This window comes from Martes martes (assembly GCF_963455335.1).
Source record: "Martes martes genome assembly, chromosome: 16".
NCBI classification, from domain to species: Eukaryota; Metazoa; Chordata; class Mammalia; order Carnivora; family Mustelidae; genus Martes; species Martes martes.
This window is the reverse complement of record NC_137904.1, coordinates 11,140,368-11,157,757: the sequence shown is the minus strand read 5'-3', so window position 1 is coordinate 11,157,757 and position 17,390 is coordinate 11,140,368.

The following is a 17,390-nucleotide window of genomic DNA, read 5'->3' as shown; positions in this document are numbered from 1 at the left end:
ACCCCTCCAAGATCCAGGACTAGGGAGTGAGGGCGCACAAGCTATTTCTTCCAGGAAATGTAGACTGGTGATTTGAGTCTGCCTTCCCACCATACTTTCCTCCCTCCCTCCTTTTTGTTGTAAAAGACAATTTCTTTATCGTGGGTAACCCACTCTGTGTCCCCTCTTCATCACCTCAGGGTTTCCATGTGACCCATGCCTATCTGGTCAGAGTATCAAATCTTGCTAGCCCACAGTGATTGATTCAGGAATATCCAGGTGACCCAGGGACTTTTGTTAGAACTATCATGAAAGATGCTTTTCTTGGGGCTCCTGGGTGGCTCAGTGGGTTAAAGCCTCTGCCTTCGGCTTGGGTCATGATCCCAGGGTCCTGGGATCGAGCCCTGCATCGGGCTGTCTGCTCAGCAGGGAGCCTGCTTCCTCCTCTCTCTCTGCCTGCCTCTCTGCCTACTTGTGATCTTTGTCTGTCAAATAAATAAATAAAATCTTAGGGGAAAAAAGATGCTTTTCTTTTTAAATTTTATTTATTTAAGGACTTTCTGCACCTAATGTGAGGTTCAAACTCACAACCTTGAGATCAAGAGTCACATGCTCTACTGACTGAGCCAGCCAGGCACACATCCCCACCCCCATTGCCACCAACAACCCCGGGGCATGTTTTGCCTATGGGATCACCAGCTAATTTGTTGGCACTCTAATAAGAGAAATGACTTGCTGAGAAGAAAGCTAATACAGAGGAAGGAAGAGCTCGGAGACAGTGTCTTCATAAGACTAGTTGTATCTAGTAAGACTTGAAGCTAAAGGCACATCTGTGTGTCAGGTCCCCCCCAAAAATGGGTACCCCAAAAATGGGTCCGTGATTAAAGGAGGAAGACTGATACAAAGCAAAGGTCAAGCAAAGCTTTATTTCGCACCAAGCATCAAGAATCAGACCGACTGTCAAACAGACCGGTCAGGGACGCCCCTACAGAGAGGATGACCCCTCCCTGCTTTCCAGACTTAACTTTTATAGAGCAAAGGCCATGTGGTTGGGCCTGGCCACACACAGGTGGCTAATTGAATTACAATTCACCCCATAGTAGCCATGGAAACTAGCCCATCACCTTGGTAGCTAGGAGACAGTATGTGCCCCCACAGATGGGATGTCTCCACCTGGCCTGACCCACCCTCGTACCTGGGCTTTGTTACCTGGAACTGGTTTCTGGGACTTGTTTTTAAGTCCCCTGGGGGAAGGGGAGCAGTTTAAGGGAAGGGGACAGTTTAAGGGTTAAACAACAAAGTTATTGTTTAACCTCAATGGAAGCCTCTTGCTAAAATAAAAATATAAAATAGGTCCTTAAACTGTGAAGTACATCTCCAGTTTCTTAAGCCAATAAATTTCCAAATGTTAGGGACCTGAAATTTTTTAATAGACTTTTTTTTTTTAAGATTGTATTTATTTATTTGACAGACAAAGATCACAAGTAGGCAGAGAGGCAGGCAGAGAGAGAGAGGAGGAAGCAGGCTCCCTGCTGAGCAGAGAGCCTGATGCAGGGCTCGACCTGGGACCATGACCCAAGCCGAAGGCAAAGGCTTTAACCCACTGAGCCACCCAGGCGCCCCAGGGACCTGAAATTTGAGCTGAATCTTTGCCACTTGCTACCAAAAGAAACTTGATTATAGAGAGACTTGCTACACTTTAATTAATTCTGTTGTCTTTGTCCTTTGGTTAATTCCACTATGGGGTAAGAGGAGTTAAAAGATCTTAAATGTGTGAAAATATACATAAGCAGTCAATATATTCTTTGCAGGGAACAGAGGGTATGAGCAAATCACCCAGCTTCGTAGGAATCCAAATTAGGGCCAGACGGAAGAGAGGAGTCCTGGACATGCACACACAACCTTAGTCTCTCTCAGGCCCAGAGAATGGAGGGTGACTATTTCACATTTGCCTTTGAGAAAACTCTCCCTGCTGACAACTGAGGAGATCAAATATCTAAACTTTGCATATAAACTACAGTTGTTTCAAATAATAAACACTGCATTTTTATCTGCTCTGACATAAATATAAAATAGCGGGTGAATTAGAAATGTATACAATAGAGAGGCACCTGGGTGGTTTAGTCAGTTAAGCATCTGCCTCCCACTCAGGTCATGATCCCAGGGTCCCGGGATCGAGCCCCACGTCAGGCTCCCTGCTCATCAGGGAATCTGCTTCTCCCTCTGCCTGCTTTCGTGCTCTCTCTCACTCTCAAATAAATAAAATCTTAAAAAAAAAAAAAAAAGAAATGTATATGTTATCCCCAAATAATGGGTCCGTGATTAAAGGAGCGAGACTGATACAAAGCGAAGGTCAAGCAAAGCTTTATTTCGCGCCAAGCATCAAAAATCAAACTGGCTGGCCAGGGCCGCACGTCTTACAGAGAGGGCGACCCCACTCTCCTTTACGGACTAGCTTTTAAGGGCAAAGGCCATGCGGTTGGGCCTGGCCACGCACAGGTGGCCAATGAAATTGTAACACACAGAGAAAGCTGCACAGTGATGCTAGGTGACCAACTGAATTACAATTTACCCTATAGTAGACATTTGACCTGGCCTATCACCTTAGTTAGGATTGGCGCCCAAAAGGCGGGGGGGCCCCTACTCCTTGGTAGCTAGGGAGACAGTATGCAACCCCCCACTGATCGGATGTCTCCACCTGGCCTGACCCACCCTTGTATTTGAGCTTTGTTACCTGAGGCTGGTTTCCAGGATTTGTTTTTAAGTAAGTCCCCTGGGGGAAGGGGAGCAGGGACAGTTTAAGGGTTAAACAACAAGGTTATTGTTTAACCTCAATGGAAGGCTCTGGCTAAAATATAAAAATATAAAATATACAGGTCCTTACAGTATACAATGGTCCTTACAGTATACAATGAATTATTACAGAGTCATCCCACCTATGTGTCTACCACTAGAACATTACCAACATCCCTGTTATGCCCCTACCCAATCTGCTACAGAATTTCTGGGTGATAGCAAATGGGTGCCAACATGTTTAACTTTCAAATAATTCTCCAACGTGCTTATACCCATTTGTATTCCCCACTGATAACATATGAGAGTGACTCACATCAGTTTTGAGAAACGAACACTTCTGGTGGGTCTGTAGTGTTATCTCATGGTGACATTACCTTGCATTTTCCTGCTGGCTAATGATGGTGGACACCTTCTCCTATGTTTATTGGATATTCGCCTGTCTTTCCACGGCAGGGATAACAGATTTTATGAGAGGTGTTTAAGACAACAAATTTGAACTGAAGCCTCACTGTCCTACCTGCCCTAACACTACACACTTCTTCAGCAAATGTTTGCCTGATAATGATCTCAAAAGTCTGAAAAAAAATTTTTTTTCAATAATATATTTTTTTAAAGATTTTATTTATTTGACAGACAGAGATCACAAGTATGCAGAGAGGCAGGCAGTTGAGAGAGATGGGTAAACAGGCTCCCTGCTGAGCAGAGATGAGGGGCTTGATCCCAGGACCCTGGGATCATGACCTGAGCCGAAAGCAGAGGCTTTAAACTGCTGAGCCACCCAGGTGCCCCTTCAATGATATTTTTAAGTAAGATTAGTCTATACTTGTGTGTGTGTGTGTAATCTTTCTTAGGTTTTGCTATTGATGTATTAATATTATCAATCACAGGAAAGAATGAACATAGAACCCACGCACAGACATTACACACATGCACGCACACACACATACATCTAAGGAAGGGGAAACAAAAACCTTATACAAAAGTGTATCCAAATGTATAGTTCTCACATTCTCTTGATAATAGAAACAATATTTGAAGATTTCATTTACTTATTTGACGGAGAGACAGAGATCACAAGTAGGCAGAGAGGCAGGCAGAGAGAGAGAAGGGAAGGCAGGCTCCCTGCCAAGCAGAGAGCCCAATGTGGTGCTTGATCCCAGGACCCTGAGATCATGACCTGAGCCAAAGGCAGCGGCTTAACCCACTGAGCCACCCAGGCGCCCCTGGAAACAATATTTGAAAAAATAAGAGCTGCAAGAAATAGTTCAAGAAATAGATTAAAAATAGATTAAATAGAATAAAGAAATAGACAAGACAATAGAAGAGGACAGACAAGTAATTAAAACTCAGGAACGACATGGAAGAGAAAAAGAATCCCTTAACAGAGGTGGAAGCCAGCTCCAAACAACAGAAGGTAGACAGAGCAGGAGATAAAAAGGAAAGTTTGGCCAAATGCCAGAAAATGAAATGGAGACAAATATTGCATTGTTCCACATACACCAGTTGTCAAGGGTAATCAGAATCATAGAGGCAGAAATAGCATGGTGTCACCGAGGGCTGGAGGCTGCTGGTGGTGATGGGGAGTTACTGTTTGATACAGTTTCCACTTGGAATGATGAGAGAAGTTCTAGAGATGGATGCTGGTGAACACACTTGATGCCACTGAATTACACACCTTAAAATGGTTAAAATGGCAAATTTATGTTATATACAATTTATTTTTAAAGATTTCATTTATTTATGGAAGACAGAGAGAGAGTGTGCACACGTGCACACAAGACAGAGGGAGGGGCAGAGGCAGAGGGAGAAGGAGATTTCCTGATGAGCAGGGAGCCTGATTTGGGACTTCATCTCAGGACCTCTGGGATCATGACCTGAGCCAAAGGCAGACGCTTAACTGACTGAGCCACTCAGGTGCCCTATGTTATATACAATTTAAAAAATGAAATGAGAAAAAGTTGTAAAGCTTACTAAAACAAGATGAAAGGTTCTTCAACATGAGGGAGGTCATTTATGAAAAGCCGATCAGGGACACCTAAGTGGCTCATTTGGCTGAGCATCTGACTCTTGGTTTTGGCTCAGGTCGTGATCTTGGGGTCCTGGGATTGAGCCCTGTGTAGGGCTCCGTGCTTGGCAGGGAGTCTGCTTGGGATTCTCTCTCCCTCTCCCTCCTCCTCTGCCCCTCCCCCTGCTTGCTCTCCCCATCTCTTTAAAGTAAATAAATAAGAAAGAAAGAGAGGAAGGAAGGAAGGAGGAAAGAAGGAAGGAAGGAAGGAAAAGCTGATAGCTAACATCATACTCAATGGTGAAAGACAAAGCTTTTCCCCTAAGATCAGGAACAAGACAGAATATCTAGTTTTGCTACTTCTGTTCAACATGGTATTGAGGTTAGAGGCAGAACAATGAGCAATTCTTTGTTATCTCAATCCCAGACTTGGGGCCTCCGTGTTTTTATAAAATGCATACTTCTCTTGACACTCTCAGCTTCTAGGTTCACTTAGCTGAGGAACATTTTGGAAATGCTAGCTTCTGCTCAGGCATGCTTTTATCATTTTCCTTAGGAAGATTTTATCCTTTTCTTGTTAAATGTATCACTGGATATTTAATCTTTTTCTTGCCATCGTAGGTAAGGCCTTTCTTCTCATTATATAATCCAGGTGGTGTTTGCTGGGTATGTGGGAGGACTGTTAATTCTGGTATGTAAATTTTGTGTCTTGTTAAAATTTTGAAATTCTCTTATCATTTGCAGTAGTTTTCAGCTGATTCTCCTGGGTTTTCCAAGGATACAATTGTATCATCTACTAAACAGGGTTAATTTTATATTCTCCATTCCAGATTTAGACCACTGGTTTCTTTCCCTGCTCAATGGCTTTACTAGTGTAATAACCTGGTGGGATAATGGAAATGCTGATTGTGTCCAGGACTTCAGAATAATGTTTCCAAAGTTTCTCTATTAGTAGTGTGCTGGCTTTAGGCCGAGACACATACACACATGCACACACACACACACACACACACGAGTAGGTTTATGTATTCATGTTCTGTAAAATCATGTTCAGGAAGTATCCAGGGATTTTTTTTGAATGTGTCCAACGAGAATGATTGAGCATTTTGTCCAACGACTTCACAGTGCTTACAGAGATGATCCTATAGTTTTTCTCCTTAGATCTACTTTGATGGATTAGATATTAATTGGTTTCCTCATATTGAAAAATTCTGGTTATTATTATTAAGTGCTAGATTTGGTTAATATTTTATTTAAGAATTTTTCAGGGGTGCCTGGGTTGCTCAGTTAAGTGTTGGGCTTTTTTTTTTTTTTTAAGATTTATTTCTAATTTTATTTTATTTCATTTTATTTGTTTATTTGTCAGAGAGAGATAGAGAGCACAAGCAAGCAGAGTGGTAGGTAGAGGCAGAGGGAGAAGCAGGCTCCCTGCCGAGCCAGGAGCCCGATGTGGGACTCGACCCCAGGACCCTGGGATCATGACCTGAGCCACCCAGGTGTCCTAATTTTTTATTTTATTTTATTCAAGATTTTATTTATTTGACAGAAAGAGACATAGCAAGAGAGGGAACACAAGCAGGGGTAGTGGGAGAGAGAGAAGTAGGCTTCCCACTGAGCAGGGAACCCGATGTGGGACTTGATCCCAGGACCCTGTGATCATGACCTGAGCCGAAGGCAGATCGTTAATGACTGCGCCACCTAGGTACCCCCTCCCTGCTTTTTTTAGAGGGAGAGAGAGCACAGAGGGTGGAACAGAGGGAGACGGAGAGAGAAAATCTCAAGCAGACTCCCCACTGAGTGTGGAGCCCGACTTAGGGCTCAGTCCCACAACCCTGAGATCATGACCTGAGCTGAAATCAGGTCTGAGCCAGATATTTAACCGACTGAGCCGCCAAGATGCCCCTAAGCATCTGACTCTAGATCTCAGCTCAGGTCTTGGTCTAAGGGTTGTGAGTTCAAGTCCCGAATTGGGGTCCACACTGGGCACGGAGATTACTTAAGAAAAAAATTTTTTTCAATGATATTTTTAAGTAAGATTAGTTTATCATCCTCTGTGTGTGTGTGTAATCTCTCTTACGTTTTGATACTGATGATATTAATATTATACTTAACTTCATAAAGAGAATTTTTTTCCTTTTTGTATGCCCTGGGACAATTTAGAATAGGAGTGATCTGTTATTTAAAGGTTTGGTGGAGTTTTTTTTAATTAAACTATCATGACCTGGTGTTTTGAAGGAATCTATTCTTGCAACTATCGTGATTTTGTCTCTGAAAGTCAGTTTGTTTAGACTTTCTATCTTTCGTTGGGTCAACATTGGAAAGTTATATGTTTTTTAAATAAAGTTATCCACTTAATCAAGATTCTAACTGTATGGAATTGTGCAAAATCATCTGTCATGTGCTTTTGGGGTAAATTGTTATATACGTGTTCTGGAATTCTTTTTTTTTTTTTTTTTTTAGATTTTATTTATCTATCTGACAGAGACCACAAGTAGGCAGAGAGGCAGGCAGAGAGAGAGGGGGAGGCAGGATCCCTGCTGAGCAGAGAGCCTGATGTGGGCTCGATCCCAGGACCCTGAGATCATGACCTGAGCCAAAGGCACAGGCTTAACCCACTGAGCCACCCAGGTGCCCCTGTGTTTTGCAATTCTATCCACATATGCTTTCTCTATAGATTTCCTTCAGTAATAATGATTGTTTTCTTTTTTTTCTTTAGAAAAAAAACATAGTCTAGAGGACTGACTGAATGCTGTTAAATGTATCACTGGATATTTAGCTCATTTTTTTCTGTATCCGACCAGTATACTTTACCATGTAAAAATTTGGAATCTGCCCCCATTTCTCTGAAATTTTAATCTTACGGCTGCTCTGAGAACCTCCCTGTGTCCACACAAACAGGTGTTTCGTTTCTTATTTTAACTTTTTGGAAATGTTATTTGGTGGCTTAATGAATAACCGTCTTCAATGTCATCTCTCTTCTTCATGACGGATACAGCCTGGGAGCCTCTGGGGCATTTGGTTAATATCCAGCAGGACTTTGTCATTCTGTATCTGGGACTCACAATTGCCAAATGTTTATTACCATCTCATCTCTACCAAGCACCGGCCTAAACCCCGCTTTTGCAATTTAACCAAATTGCAAAAGCGTCTGCCCTAAGGAGGGTCCTGAGGCTTTATGATTCAACTTTACTTCCGAAAAGCAAAAACATAAAATCTCTTCCCTAATAACCTCTAAGCTGCTTTAGAATCACAAAAGTGCTTCTTGCTATGGTACTTAGTAGGTACTCAGATTTCTAAAATAACCTTCTTAAGTTATTAAAGTTATACTTTAACAATATGGAGTACATGTGAAAAAGCATAAAAATATAAAGTAGAACATTTTAGGTTGCCTATGATTTCACCCTTCAAATATAAAAACTGGAGTATTTCAATGTATTTTATTCCAGTATTGTAAAATTGTTTTTATGCCAGTATTTTTTCTATTATTCACAGATGTAGGGTTACACTGAATATGTGATCTCCTCCTATCCCATGTTAAAGACATGGTTTTTCATACCTCTATAATATTTCCTTGTATCATTTCTTTAATGCTTCCTTAACAGTGGACACTTAAATTTCTTCTCTTTATAAATAAGATTTTTTAAAAGATTTTGACAGAGAGAGACACAGCGAGAGAGGGAACATGAGCAGGGAGAGTGGGAGAGGGAGAAGCAGGCTTCCCGCTGAGCAGGGAGCCCAATGTGGGGCTTGATCTCAGGACCCTGGGATCATGACCTGAGCTGAAGGCAGAAGCTTAATGACTGAGCCACCCAGGCACCCCTATAAATAAGATTGTGATGAGCATCCTAGGTGTATGAATTACTAACATCCCTGAATCTTTCCTCTGGACAATTCCTAGGAATAGAACCCCTTCATTGGAGGGTGTAAACTGTCAATCAACCTTCTTCTCAACAGAAGAGAACTTCTGTTGTGTCCTCAGGAGTTCTGTTGAATTCCAGGTTTGTTTCATTCCTAGGAGTTGACAGAGGACCAGCCTCCATGTACCTTTGCCAGTTTGGGTTCCCGGATGTGGAATGAATGAATGAATGGACTAATTCTCAGTCTATGCCAGATTCCATCTCTAACCAACGCTGACCTATTTCCTGAGAGCCCGCTTCTGCCCATGCCATAGAATTGATGGTGTTGGGGCGCCTGGGTGGCTCAGTGGGTTAAAGCCTCTGCCTTCGGCTCAGGTCATGATCTCAGGGTCCTGGGATCGAGCCCCGCATCGGGCTCTCCGCTCAGCGGGGAGCCTGCTTCCTCCTCTCTCTCTCTCTGCCTGCCTCTCTGCCTGCTTGTGATCTCTCCCTGTCAGATAAATAAATAAAATCTTTAAAAAAAAAAAAAAAAAAAAAAAGAATTGATGGTGTTTTACTTGGTGCTTGATCTTTGAAAGGTCCTCTACCAAGCCAGGGTTCACCAGAGAAGCAGAACCAGCAGTAGATATGCACATCTGGGTTTATATCCGTTTGTTACAGCAAACTGGTTTGCACAATGCTGCTTAAGCAACCTCCATGATGTTGTCAGGGCCTCTGGGGCTGGAAGTTGGGAGTTAGTCGGGGAGGCCATCAGGAATATAAAGCAGAGGAGATCTAAGGCAGACTGGGAGCCCCAAGAGGCTGGGACCCCATGAGGAGAGACTGAAACTCCCATCAGTTCCTGTGGCCTTTAAGATCAGGGACAGAGGCATACCGCTGAAGCTGGCCGCCATTGGGGAGCTAAGCGCACCCATCTGGCCCTTGAGTCAGAGAAACGGAGGAACCACCAAGGTAAGAGAGGGCACGTGCCACTGCAGACCGGCATCAACGTGCCCATCTTTCCCTGGGATTTTCTCTTGGTGTATTTGTTTTCACTGTTGTGAATACGATCTTTTTTTTTTTTTAATTAAAATTTCTAATTGGTAATTCACGATGGGGTTTTGAAGGCTGACTTTGCATCTTACAAGTTTCCTAAATCCTCTTTATTCAAATCATTTTTCAGCTTCTCTGTAGTTTCTGGGCGGGTGAGCTGATCACACGCAAATAATTGCATTCTTGTCTATTTCTTTCCTGCATTTGCGCCTCAGTGGTAAGCTTTACTCGACTTACTGCCTGGTTGGGTTGAAGAGGAGGGGAGCCAGCAGGCTTCCTCATCATCACCAGAGTTAACTGTGAGGTTTGCCCTGCTGCTATGTCCACTCCTGGCCCTTCATTCTGTGAGCTCTGCTCTGGTAGAGTGTTTATTTAGAAACGAGTATTCAGGACTTCGTCCTCACACTAATGCAGCTGTCACCAGCAACTCAGGCTACTGAGGAGGGATAGGTCTGTTTGTCCCAAATCTTCCCGAGAGCCTGCTTGAATTATCCTGGTGATGTCCCAGCACCCCCCGCTGTTCTCTGCATTTAACTCTAAGCTCCGTGATTATCTGGCATTTTGTTGGAACTGCTATTATAGCAGCCTTCTACTCAGAATCTGGGCTGCGTTTCCTCCTAATTTTCTGTCAATCTGATCCCGTTAGCTTTTGATCACCTTGGAATTGCCTCCAAGCTCAGTAATGGTATTTTTACCATGTCAAGGGGACTTGGAGCAGGAGGAAGAGTGATGTTAAGTGTTCAGTCTGTACTGACGCCTAATCTCCCCTAACGATAATTTTTGATGTTTCTTCATTTCCATTGTTTCTTGGAAACAGCATGTAATTGTTTTTTGAGCCATGTCTGAGAGAGGAGAAGCCAAAGCTCCCATTCCCCTTCCATGTTTCTTCTAGTTCCTCACCAAGAGGAATCGTCGTTAGTCTAAGTAGGTCAGTTCCCGGGGCCCCAAGCTGTATTTATTAGTGGAGTAAGAGCTTCTAAAAATTAAGGGGGGGTGGGGGAAGGAAAGAGACAAAAAAGGAAAAAGAAGAAAGCTTTCATTGCACAAATATGGAAATATCTCTAGAATACATTGTTTTGAAAAAAGCAAGATGATGCACGGTGTATGCTGCCATTTGTTTAAGAAATTGTGGGAATAGGGCGCCTGGGTGGCTCAGTCAGTTAAGTGTCTGCCTTCGGCTCAGGTCATGATCCCAGGGTCCTGGGATCGAGCCCCGCATTGGTGTCCCTGCTCGGCAGGGGAGGCTGCTTCTCCCTCTCCCACTCCCCTCGCTTGTGTTACCCCTCTCTGGTGGTCTCTCTCTGTCAAATAAATAAAATTAAAAAAAAAAAAAGGAAGAAAGAAATTGTGAGAATAAACATATATTCATATTCCCTTACTTTTGCTTAAATAAACAACTGGGGGGTGCCTGGGTGGCTCAGTGGGTTAAAGCCTCTGCCTTCTGCTCAGGTCATGATCCCAGAGTCCTGGGATCCAGCCCTGCATAGGGCTCTCTGCTCAGCAGGGAGCCTGCTTCCTCCTCTCTCTCTGCCTGCCTCTCTGCCTACTTGTGATCTCTGTCAAATAAATAAATAAAAATCTTAAAAAAAAAACAACAACAAACAACTGGAAGGCTTCAGAAGAAACTAGTGACTGTTTTCTCTGGCCAAGTGCAGTCGGGGACAAGGGTACTTCCTCAGGGGAGGCGTGGAGGCCTGCTTCAGCAGTGTTCAACTGTTCATGTAGGGCTGCTTGTTTATTATTTTATTGATATCATTTTCTCTTCTGTAACTCCACTATGAACTTTATTATGAATATGAAATTTATGACTATAAAGCTTATTATCCCATTTGGTTGCTTTTTTAAATTCAATTAACACACAGTGTTATTATTAGCTTCAGTGACTCATCAGATTTATGTAACACCCAGTGCTCATTACCTCCCATGCCCTCTGTAATGTCCATTACCCAGTTACGGCAACCCCCATCCGCCTCTACTCCAGCAACCCTCAGTTTGGTTCCTATGGTTAAGAGTCTCTTATAGTTTGTCTCCCTCTCTGATTTCGTCGTTTGATTTTTCCCTTTCCTCCCCTATGATCCTGTTTTGTTTCTAAAATTCCACCTATGAGCGAAATCATATGATAATTGTCTTTCTCTGATTGACTTATTTCCCTTAGCATAACACCCTCTAGTTCCATCCACATCATTGCAAATGGCAAGATTTCATTTTTGATGGCTGTGTAATATTCCATTGAATGTATATGTGTGTGTGTGTATGTATGTGTGTGTATATATATATATATATATCTCCACATCTTCTCTATCTATTCGTCTGTCAATGGACGTTTAGGCTCTTTCCATAGTTTGGCTATTGTGGACATTGCTGCTATAAACACTGGTGTCAGGTGCCCCTTCAGATCACTACATTTGTATCTATGGGGAAAATACCTAGTAATGCAATTGCTAGGTCATAGGTAGCTCTATATTCAATGTGAGGAGGAACCGCCATACTGTTTTCCCAGAGCGGTTGCACCAGCTTGCATTCCCACCAACAACGTAGGAGGGTTCCCCTTTCTCCGCATCCTCACCAACACCTGTCATTTCCTGACTGGTTAATTTTAGCCCTTCTGACTGGCGTGAGGTGGTATCTCACTGTGGTTTTGATTTGTAGTTCCCTGATGCTGTGTGATGTTGAGCACTTTTTCACATGTCTGTTGGCCATTTGGATGTCTTCTTTGCAGAAATGTCTGTTCATGTCTTTTGCCCATTTCTTGATTGGATTATTTGCTCTTTGGGTGTTGAGTTTGAGAAGTTCTTTATAGATTTTAAACACTAGCCCTTAATCTGATCTGTCATTTGCAAATATCTTCTCCCATTCTGTCAGTTTTCTTTTGTTTTTGTCGACTGTTTCCTTTGCTGTGCAAAAGGTATTTATCTGGATGAAGTCCCAACAGTTCATTTTTGCCTTTGTTTCCCTTGCCTTTGGAGACTGTCTGGCAAGAAGTTGTGTGTGGCCGAGGTCACAGAGGTTGCTGTCTATGTTCTCCTATAGGATTTTGATGGCTTCCTCTCTTCTATTTGGGTCTTTCATTCATTTTGAGTCTATTTTTATGTATGATGTAAGGAAATGATCTAGTTCCATTCTTCCACATGTGGCTGTCCAATTTTCCCAACAGCATTTATTTAAAAGACTGTCTTCTTTCCATTGGATATCTTTTCCTGCTTTGTTGAAGATTAGTTGACCATAGAGTTGAGGTCCATTTCTGGACTTTCTGTTCTGTTCCACTGATCTATGTGTCTGTTTTGTGCAAGTACCATACTGTCTTGATGATTACAGCTTTCTAATAGAGCTTGAAGTCCAGAATTGTGGTGCCAACAGCTTTGGTTTTCTTTTTCAACATTCTTTTGGCTCTTTGGGGTCTTTTCTGGTTCCATACAAATTTTAAGATTTTTTGTTCCAGCTCTGTGAAAAAAGTTGATGATATTTTGTTAGGGATTGCATTAAATGTGTAGATTTCTCTAGGTAGCACAAGTATTTTAACAATATCATGGTGAGGATTTTGCATCATGTTCATCAGGGATATTGTTCTATAATTTTCCTTTTTGGTGGGGTCTTTGGTTTTGGGATCCAGGTAATGCTGGTCTCATAAAAAGCATTTGAAAGTTTCCCTTCCATTTTGATTTTTTGGAACAGCTTTGGAAGAATAGGTATTAATTCTTCTTTAAATATTTAATGGAATTCCCCTGGGAAGCCGTCTGGCCCTGGGCTCTTGTTTTTTGGGAGATTTTTTGATGACTACTTCAATCTCCTTGCTGGTTATGGGTCTAGTCAGGTTTTCTCTTTCTTCCTGGCTCAGTTTTGGTAGTTTATACGTCTCTAGGAATGCATCTGTTTCTTCCAGATTGTCTAATTTCTGACATATAGTTGCTCATAGTACATTCTTATAACTGCTTTTATTTCTTCAGTGTTGGTTGTGATCTTCCCTCTTTCATTCATGATTTTATTTACTTGGGTCCTTTCTCTTTTCCTTTTGATAAGGCTGGCCTAAGGCTTATCAGTTCTATTAATTCTTTCAAAGAACCAGCTCCTAATTTCGTTGATCTGTTCTACTGTTCTTTTGGTTTTTATTTCATTGATTTCTGCTCTAATCTTGACTATTTCTCTTCTCCTGCTGAGCTTATTTGCTGTTCTTTCTCTAGCTCCCTTGGGTGTAGGGTTAGGTTGTGTGTTTGAGACCTTTCATGTTTCTTGAGGAGGGCTTGTAGTGCTACATACTTCCCTCTTAGGACCGCTTTTGCTGCATCCCAAAGATTTCGAACAGTTGTGTTTTCATTTTCATTTGTTTCCAAGAGTTTTTAAAATTCTTGTTTTATTTCCTGGTTGACCAATTCATTTTTTAGTAGGACACTCTTTAGCCTCCATGTATTTGAGTTCAAATTTCTTCTTGTGATTGAATTCTAGTTTCAAAGCATTGTGGTCCAAATATATGCAGGGAATGACCCAATCTTTTGGTACCAGTTGAGACCTGATATGTGACCCAGTGTGTGATCTATTCTGGAGAATGTTCCATGTGCACTAGAGAAGAATGTATATTCTGTTGTTCTGGGATGGAATGTTCTGAATATATCTGTGATGTCCATCTGGTCCAGTGTGTCATTTAAAGCCTTCATTTCTTTGTTGATCTTCTGCTTAGATGTTCTTCCATTGCAGTGAGCAGGATGTTAAAGTCCCCTACTATTATGGTATTATTGTTGAGTGTTTCTTTGATTTTGTTATTAATTGACTTTTATAATTGGCTGCTCCCATGTTAGGGGCATAAATATTTACAATTGTCAGATCTTGTTGGACAGACCTTTTAATTATGATACAGTGTCCTTCCTCATCTCTTATTACAGTCTTAGGCTTAAAATCTATTTTGTCTGATATAAGGATTGCCACCCCAGATGTCTTTTGATGTATATTAGCATGATAAAAGTGTTTTCCACCCCCTCACCTTAAATCTGGAGGTGGCTTTTGGTCTAAAATGAGTGTCCTGCAGACGGCATATTGATGGGTCTTGCTTTGTAATCCATTCTGATACCTTGTGTCTTTTGATTGGGGCATTTAGCCCATTTACATTCAGGGTAACTATTGAAAGATATGAATTTAGTGCCATTTTATTGCCTGTAAGGTGCCTGTTACTGTATATTGTCTCTGTTTCTTTCTGGTCTGTTACTTTTGGATTCTCTCTGCTTAGAGGACCTCTTTCAATATTTCTTGTAGGGCTGGTTTGGTGATCACAAATTCTTTTAGTTTCTGGAAGACTTCTTCACTTCTTCTATTTTGAATGACATCCTAGCTGGATAACATATTCTTGGCTGCATATTTTTCTCATTTAGCACCCTGTATATATCATGCCCATCCTTTCTGGCCAGCCAGGTCTCTGTGAACAGGTCTGCTGCCATCTAATCTTTCTACCCCTATAGGTTACAAACCTCATGTCCTGAGCCGCTTACAGGGTTTTCTTTGTCTGAGATTTTTTGAAAAAGATTTTATTTATTTATTTGACAAGAGAGATCACAAATAGGCAGACAGCCAGGCAGAGACTGAGGGGGAAGAAGGCTCCCTGCCGAGCAGAGAGCCCAATGCGGGGCTTGATCCCAGGACCCTGAGACCATGACTTGAGCCGAAGGCAGTGACTTAACCCACTGAGCCACCCAGGTGCCCCTGTCTCTGAGATTTGTAAGTTTCACTATAAGATATTGGGGTATTGACCAATTTTTATTGATTTTGAGGGGGGGAGTTTCTCTCTACCTCCTGAATTTTGATACCTGTCTCCTTCCCCAGATTAGGAAAGTTCTCTGCTATAATTTGCTCCAATATACCTTCTGCCCTGCTCTCTCTTTCCTCTTCTGAGATCCTAATTATTCTAATATTGTTTCACTTTATGTTATCACTTATCTCTCCACTTCTCCCCATGTGATCTAGTAGTTATTTGTCTCTTTTTTTCTCAGTTTCTTTATTCCCCATCATTTGGTCTTCCATACCACTAATTCTCTCTTCTGATTCATTTATCCTTGTAGTTAGTTAGAGCTTCCATTTTTTTTTTTTTTTACTGCATCTCATTAACAGCTTTTTTTTATTTTGACTTGGTTAGATTTTTGTTCTTTTATTTCTCCAGAGAGGGATTCTCTAGTGTCTTCTATGCTTTTTTCAAACCCAGGTAGTATCTTTATTTTTTTTTAAGATTTTATTTATTCATTTGGGGGAGAGAGAGAGCACAAGCAGGGGGCACAGCGGGCAGAGGGAGAAGCAGGCTCCCTGCCAAGCAGAGAGCCCAATGCTGGACTCAATCCCAGGAGCCTGGGATCACGACCCTTGCTGAAGGCAGATGATCAATGAACTGAACCACCCAGGCATTCCCCAGCCAATACCTTTATAATCATTATTCCTGACTCTAGTTCCACCTCCTTACTTATGTCCGCATTGATTAGGTCCCTGGCAGTCAGTACTGCCTCTTATTCTTTTTGAGGTGATATCTCTTTCACAGTTCTCATCGATGGGTAAACTTGGTCTTGGCTGGATGTTCCTGCTGATCTTCTGTGGGAGGGGCCTGTTGCCATGATTCTCAAATGTCTTTGCCCTTACCAGGGCCAGGCTAAGTCATCTCCAGTTTTCTCTCAGGCACTTTTATTCCCTGAACACCTTCCATAGAGCTCTGGAGGACGGGTATGAAGATGGTGGCCTTCCGGTGTCCAGCCCAGAGTAGCCAAGAGCTCAGGGCCCCACTCCTCAGTGCGCCCTCAGAGAAAAGCAGTCAGTCCCTCCCGTCTCCCTGGCCTCCGGCTGCGCTCCCAAGCTCACCCGGCCTGTGACGGAGCGTTTTTATCTCTGGCACTAGGCCCCTTTTGGAGTCTCCAAACCCAGCAGATTCCTGCAGCGTGCTCCCACACCACTCCTCCCCAGGGAGGAAAGAAGGGGGTCTCCCTGGATCTGCCACTTGTGGGATCCCTGCTCAATGAGCAGTGGCCCAACTGTGCCTCGGATCACGGTTTAAGGTAACCCCAAGCTGAGAGCCCCACACATCAGCTCCGTCTCTGCCGCCGGCTTCCTGGTTCCGATACCTGGCAGCTCTGCCGCACTCAGACACCTCTGGTCTTTCTGTGGCCCTGTGGGTCCTGAGACCACACTGTCCCTACAAGGGCTCCACCCCCCCACTTAGACTGTGGAGTGATGTCCCTCCACGGAGCAGACTTCTAAATGTTCCAATTTTGTGCCCCGCTGCTCTATCACTTGCCGGGAGTCAGCCCTCCCCCCGGGGTCTTTCTTTCCATGTATCACCTCAGATTCACTTCTCCGCACATCCTACCCTCCAGAAAGTAGTTGCTTTTCTATTTGTAGAGTTGCAACTCTTCCTCTCTTCGATCTCCAGTTGAGTTTGCAGGTGTTCAAAATGGTTTGATAGCAATCTAGCAGAACTCTTGGGACCACAAAATTAAGGTCTCCTACTCCTCCGCCATCTTGCATAGCACTATTTTTTAAAAAGCAAATTTAATTTTACCAAAATTCAGTGAAAAAGAAAGACCATAGTGAAACTGAATTGGTGACTTTCGTGGATTTTCATCACAAAAGATATTATTGAATTGAAATATCCCTTAAGGTAAAACATTTTAAAAAAAATTTATCTAAGAGGGGTGCCTGGGTGGCTCAGTCATGGGGTATCTGCCTTCGGCTCAGGTCATGATCCCAGGGTCCTGGGATCG